Source organism: Heloderma suspectum, chromosome 3 (genome assembly GCF_057233095.1).
Source record: "Heloderma suspectum isolate Gila_16-S chromosome 3, 16-S_ref, whole genome shotgun sequence".
In the NCBI taxonomy this organism is placed as follows: domain Eukaryota; kingdom Metazoa; phylum Chordata; class Lepidosauria; order Squamata; family Helodermatidae; genus Heloderma; species Heloderma suspectum.
Genome location: NC_139460.1, coordinates 36,449,458 through 36,455,457, shown reverse-complemented (window position 1 = coordinate 36,455,457; position 6,000 = coordinate 36,449,458). Strand labels below are relative to the sequence as shown.

At 47.2% G+C, this 6,000-nt stretch overlaps 1 protein-coding gene across 4 annotated transcripts in view; it reads left to right on the top strand.

Moving 5' to 3' along the window:
* Positions 1 to 6,000, top strand: part of LNX2 (ligand of numb-protein X 2) — a 119,465-nt gene continuing 113,465 nt past the window's right edge. Inside the window, exon 1 of one of the 4 annotated variants that reach the window (XM_084842907.1) lies at positions 1 to 369. The gene's annotated coding sequence lies outside the window, so the exon portion shown is untranslated. The remainder of the gene's footprint in view (positions 370 to 6,000) is intronic. The other 3 variants (XM_084842910.1, XM_084842908.1, XM_084842909.1) reach the window with 3 other exon arrangements.

The following is a 6,000-nucleotide window of genomic DNA, read 5'->3' as shown; positions in this document are numbered from 1 at the left end:
ATAGGTTGCAGGCGCGTTTTCCCGCGGCGCTGGGGCGGTCCTGAGTGGCTGAGACGCGCCTTTGCTGGAGCCCTGGAGAGGAGGAGGCGGAGAGCCAGGGCGGCGCGGCCCGGCCCGGCCCGGCCTCCGCGCGCAACCACGGGGGACGCGCTTGCCAAGTCCTGCCTGGAGTTTGTCTCTTTCCAGGAGATCCGCGGCGGAGGCGGCAGCAGCAGCAGGAGCCGAGCAAGAAGGAGGAGCCACGGCCGCTACAGCTGCGGCACGGCGGGCTGAACTGGAGAGCCGCCGTTGCAGCTCCCCGCTGCCCTTCGGAGCACGATGCACGGGGCGGTGCAATGAGATGGGAGCGCCGAGCTCCTGCCCGCTAGGGTGAGTAACTTAACTGGGCAGCCGCCGCCGCCGACTTGCATGGACCTGGCCCGCGGCTGTTTTTTTCCTTCACCCCAGAGATTGTTTCCTGTATGCTCACCGCGCTAGGGTTTGCTTGTTTCAGAAGAAATCCCACCCGCCCCTTCCCCACGGTCTCCAGCTCCCCTAGGCAGTGCGGTTTCAGAGTGTTCCTTCCCCGTGAATTTTTGGATCTGGCATCCCCTTCGCTCTCTGCAGTGGGTGCTGCCCTGTGCCTCTACCCCGTGACCAGCTGCGCTGCCCGGGGCTCCTCGGTGTTCATACCTTTTCCCAGGGTTCCGCTTTGATCTGCCTGCACCTCCATTCTCAACTCTCGCCTGCAGGCTTGTGTCACACCGCCGCCTATCATCTGCACCTTCGGGCGTTTCTGTTCCAGTTTTGTCTGCTTCCTAACAGCAGCACACTCAAACAGTTTAGCAGAGGTCCCCCAGGTCAGCAAAGAAGATGCTGGTGATGACTGACTGCTATTGGAAGCAATGAATGGGTCTCTCTCCCCCAGCCCCTGCCCAAATATCTAACTAGGGCTGGATGGAATGGGAATTTGTGTAATTCTCTCAAGAATGGAGGTTGGGGGGACAGGAAGGATGTTTTTCCCCCCAAGCGCAAGCCGTTTTTTGAATAGATTCTTTTAGGTTGGAAGTGATATTAACATTGCTTCTTCCTGATACTGAAAAAAATAATTGTGTCAGATACAATACTTTGAGGGGTTTTCCCCCCAACCTCCATCATGATTCAGAATTGTTCTGTTATTTGTGACAGTGACCTCCATAGCACCAGCTTGGAGAAAACCAACAGGCTTTTAAAGCGATGGTTCTCAAAACTTTGTGAGGCAGGCCTCTTCAAGAAGGTGCTTTTGGTTGCTAGGGCAGAAATGGATCCCTCCCCTTTTTAAGACCAGTTTTGGTGTCTTTGTAAACAGATGGAAACTGCTATGGACTTTTCTACATGGTACTGTGCTGCTAGGCTAATGAAACACCTTTTATTGTCTGTATTACGTATGGCCGTTTTACTTCCATATGTCCCACAATTAAGATGACTCATGTACCATGTTGCAGGTTTGTGTAGTCTTGGTCAGTCCTTTCTATTCCAATCTGCCAATTCCTAGACATGACTTGAAAGGGAAAGCCTCTGTTGGACTGCCTGCCTTTATTTTGTCTTTGCTGATTGAGTATCTGCAAGGTTTTTCTCCTTGACTTAAGGAAACGCAGGGACTAGAGTTTGAGAAACCTCATATTTACTGATCCCATGAATGGGTTACCCATCCAATGGATGCTGAGAGTGTCACACAGGGGGCAAAGTTCAAGCATGTGAAACAAGTTGATGAGTCCCAAACAAACACAGAACTCTTCTGCTGAGCTTTTTTCAGGTGAGAAGTTTAGAACCCCCTCATTGTGGGTGTGTTCAACCAAAAGGCTGTATCCAAAAGCCTGTTGCTTGGTGCATTCTTTACATGCGGTCAGTCTTGACTCTCAAATGATGGGCAGTTTTAGGCTCATAGGTTGTGGGATCTCTGACCTGCAGATATGTGCAGGGGCCTTATGTCAAGTGAATATGGGCCTTAAGGGATAAACTATATGGCTGGACATGTAAGAGCATGGCCTACAATTTGTGAGTGCTGGAAGCTCTATTGAACTCCTTTTCAAATGAGAAGGAGAGCTAGAATAAAAGGGAGGGGATTGCGCTTCTGAGCAGTAAGTGTGAGGATCCTTCCTGGATTGAAAGAAGCCTGAAAGCCAGTGCTCTTTTTCCTCCTCCTCTCAGAATTCAGTAATTAAAATAAAACAAAACGAGGTTCTCACTTCCATGATGGCTCATCAGATTTGGGAGATGGGTTTCCAGGTGCCAGTCAGAGAGAGATGAAAAAAGAAAATGGCTTTTCTTTCTCCTTCCTGATGTGAAAGGAGGGGAAGAAGATGGGTCCTTTGCATTAACATCTCTGGTCATCACAGGTCCAAATGAGAAATAGAGAGGAGGATCTTGATGATAGTTTAAGACAAGGGGCCTCACTGAGGTGACAAAAAGTCAGTGGCTTGGCAGACTTTTCCCTGTGTATCTCTTTTGAGGTAAAAGTTGTCTTTTCCTTCCAATTCAGTTCTGGCAGAATACTGGGTATTCAGGGTTTCAAACTTGAAAAAGTGTTTTTTAAAAAAAGGTTAAAAGTTTAAACAAAGCAAAACTGGCTAGTAATTTCCTAAACAGGAAGGCTAAAATCAACATGAAATATTTCTTGGTAGGTGCTTCTGTGGCTGTTGATCTGCAATTTGCAAGTGGTAACAGAGAGGAATAAAGGAAATCAGGACAAAGTGGGCTCACCCTAAAGCATATGCAGTTCTGCTTGGGACATGCAAGCTTGAATGGTCCTGATAAAGCCCATTCTTCATGCCTTTCTCCAAGGACGAGACACTGTTCTCAACTGAGGCTACCTCTTCTCAAAACAGCAGAATTTAGGGGTGCTTGGTAACAGAATTTAGGGGTGCATGGTAGAAGTCATGAAAAACCAGCTTTTATGGCCGATTATATGTTGTTGTTTCAGAATCCAAAGATTAGAAAGGCTACCAGTACATTTACCAAGACAACTTTGCTTTAAGACAGGATTCTTGTTACAACCTCCAGATTACAGTGTGCCAGTGGCAGAGAGCAGAAATGAATAAGGTTAACACCACAAATATGTCTTGAATCAATACCTTTCTCTTCTCTTCCCCCCTTCCCCACCTCACTGCTCCAATCTTAGGCAAGGGATAATCCCCAGATATGGTCTGAAGCAAATGATATAGCCAACTTGCTGAAACTAAGCAAGGTTAGATCTGGTTGGTACTTGTTTGAAACACTGCCTATGAACTTATATACAAGGGGTGTTGAACCTCTTTCACCCCAAGGGCCAAATTTCATTTTGGAGAAGCTCTTGCGGGGGGCATTCTAGTGGTGGGTGGGGCTGAAGGCAAAAGGGACAGGACCAGGGCAAAAAGGAGTATGGTCAAAAATACCAGCATATTGTAGCTGAAAGCTCTTACTGTCTGTAGCTAAGTCTTAGGAGAGGCATTTCAACCTTTTAGAATGGGGGGTGGGGACTGTATAAAATCCAGGAAACCATGAAATGGTTTGGGGAAAGGGGCTTGGCCGGGGGAAGGGGGCTTGGCCATCTGGGGAGCCCTGGGGGGCTGGTTTGTGATCTCAGGAGGGCCAGATTTAGATCCTGGGCCTGAGGTTCTATACCCCTTCTATCAGGGCTGTCCCTACCATTAGGCAAAGTGAACTGATTGCCTCGGGCAATAAATGCTGGGAGGCAGCAGCAAGGTTTTGGAGGAGAGAATTGTGTGCCATGTGGCCTGCCTTGCACTCCCTAAGTTAGCCTGCTGCCTTCAGGTGTGGAGGGGGATGGTATCCAATCATCAGTGTTGAAGAAAGATTCAACTGCCAATCAAGTCTGCTTTTCTACATGGAATGGGAGGGGGCGCCTTCTTGTCCTTCGCCTAGGCAGCAAAATGGCTTGGGCTGGCTCAGCCTTCTATATGCACTGTTAAGGGAGCGGTTGTAGCATGATGGCAGAGGACATTCTCCTTCCTAGTTCACCCCCTGGCATCTCCTGGTAGTAATGGGAAAGATTACTACCTGGAACCCTGGAGAGGCACTGCCAATGTAGGCAGTATTGACTAGATAGACCAATCGTCTGGCTCAGCAGAAGGCAGCTTCCTATGTTGCTAAAAGAACAATCCTGTGTATGTTTAGACAGAAAAAGGTCATACAACTCCCAGCATGCCCCAGCCAACAGGGTTGGCTGGGGCATGCTGGGAATTGTAGGCATTTGTCTGTCTAAACATTCATAGGACTGCACCCTAAAAGTCCTTCTAGACGTAGAGAGGCTGTAGCTGAGAACCCACAATAAAAATATAACGGACCCTCCATCAGCGTACCTAATGCTGCTTCAGCATCCGTCCTAAGAAGATCATCATCTGCTGTGCAACCTCCGGTTATGTATATGTAAATCTGCCGCATTCTGAACTGAACTATTGATTGATGTAGCCCGGTTTTGTCTGTGCTGATCAGCAAAGACTCTTCATGGTATCAAGCAGAGGACTTTTTATGCCCGCTACCTGAGATTCTTTTTAGCTGGGGATTGAACCTGGGATGTTCTGTGCCCAAAGGATGTACTTGACCACTTAACTCTATGGTTCCTCCCTTGAATGTGTAGGGTGTGCTACTGTCATGCCCCTTCTCTGTTCCGCTGTTTAATCTTTGCTTGTATGTCAGTGTTCTCCATTCCTGAAATTATTCTTGTTACTTGTACTTTTTGTTTTTCTTTGAATTCATCCTTCTTGAACACAGGTGATTTAAAAACTGGGTATAGTGTCTAAATGGAGAGTAAGGACCCGAGCTCAGTGGGCAGAGCACATATTTCAACCTTCCCCAACCTGGTGCCCTTCAGTTGTGTTGGACTACAACTCCTCGCATGCCCCAGGCAGCCATGCTGGCAGTTGTAGTCCAACACATTTGAGGGCACGAGGGAAGGCTGACATATTTGCGAGCAGAATGGCCCAGGTTGAATCCTCATCTTCTCCATGTGGGGCTGGGAAAGACCTCTGTCTGAAACCCCGGACAGCTGGTTTCACTCAGGTGTATTAGACAACCCTGAACTAGATGGTCCAACAGTCTGACTTGGTATAAGGCTGCTTTCTATGATGTCTTAGCAGTGACTTGTACAATAGTTTTAAATTCCTTGTTCCTGCTAGAAATGTCATGCCTGATCTATCCAGGAATTGTAATTTACCCGCTTTGCTACTTCATCATGGCCCTCTTGTGATTGATCAAGATCCCGGGAGCTTTTTCTTCCTATGGTTTCTTTCTATGGTTTCTTTCTATGGAGATTCCCTAGCAAAGAGAAAAAACTGTTTGATTTTTGTTTTCCCCCCAGAGGCAGGACTTCCATACTTCTGCATTTGATTCCATTCTATATTGCTCCAATTCCTAAGGTCATCTATTTCATCCTGCATAACTTTGCAACCCTTCTCTGTTACCAGTGCCTCTCAGCATGGTGTCATCAGATTTCACCAACACTCCTCCTTCCCTTCCCAAGGGCACTAATGTTAATACTGAATTAAACAGGATCTCTGAGAAACTCCACCAGGTATTTGCTCCCCTCTCTAGCTTAAAAGTTTGGGCTTGTGAAGATAAAGACTGTCATGCCCATCAGAGGTATGGCTCATTTAGTTCAGCATACTGTCTACCACTACTAGCCACCGTGATGCCTTGGGAAATGTAGTTATCGGGACATCATAGTGCCATCCAAACCTTGTTCTTAATCCCTGGCCCCTGGTATGCTAACTCTGAGTAAAAAGTTCGCATTTGGGCTGTTGAGTTCAGTTGCCACTGGATCCATGAATTTATCCATGAATGTATTTTGAACAGCAACAGTTTCTATTTTAAAGCCATTTATGCTAGCTGCAGTTGCAACATCTTGTGGTAATGGGTTCCGTAGGTTCTGTATAAAGAAATATTTATCTTTGTTTGTCTTGGGTCTACTGCCCTCCAGTTTCTGCAGATGACTGAGTTCTTTCTCTCTGTTCCTCGAAATACAAGATATTGGGCTCTTAGTCA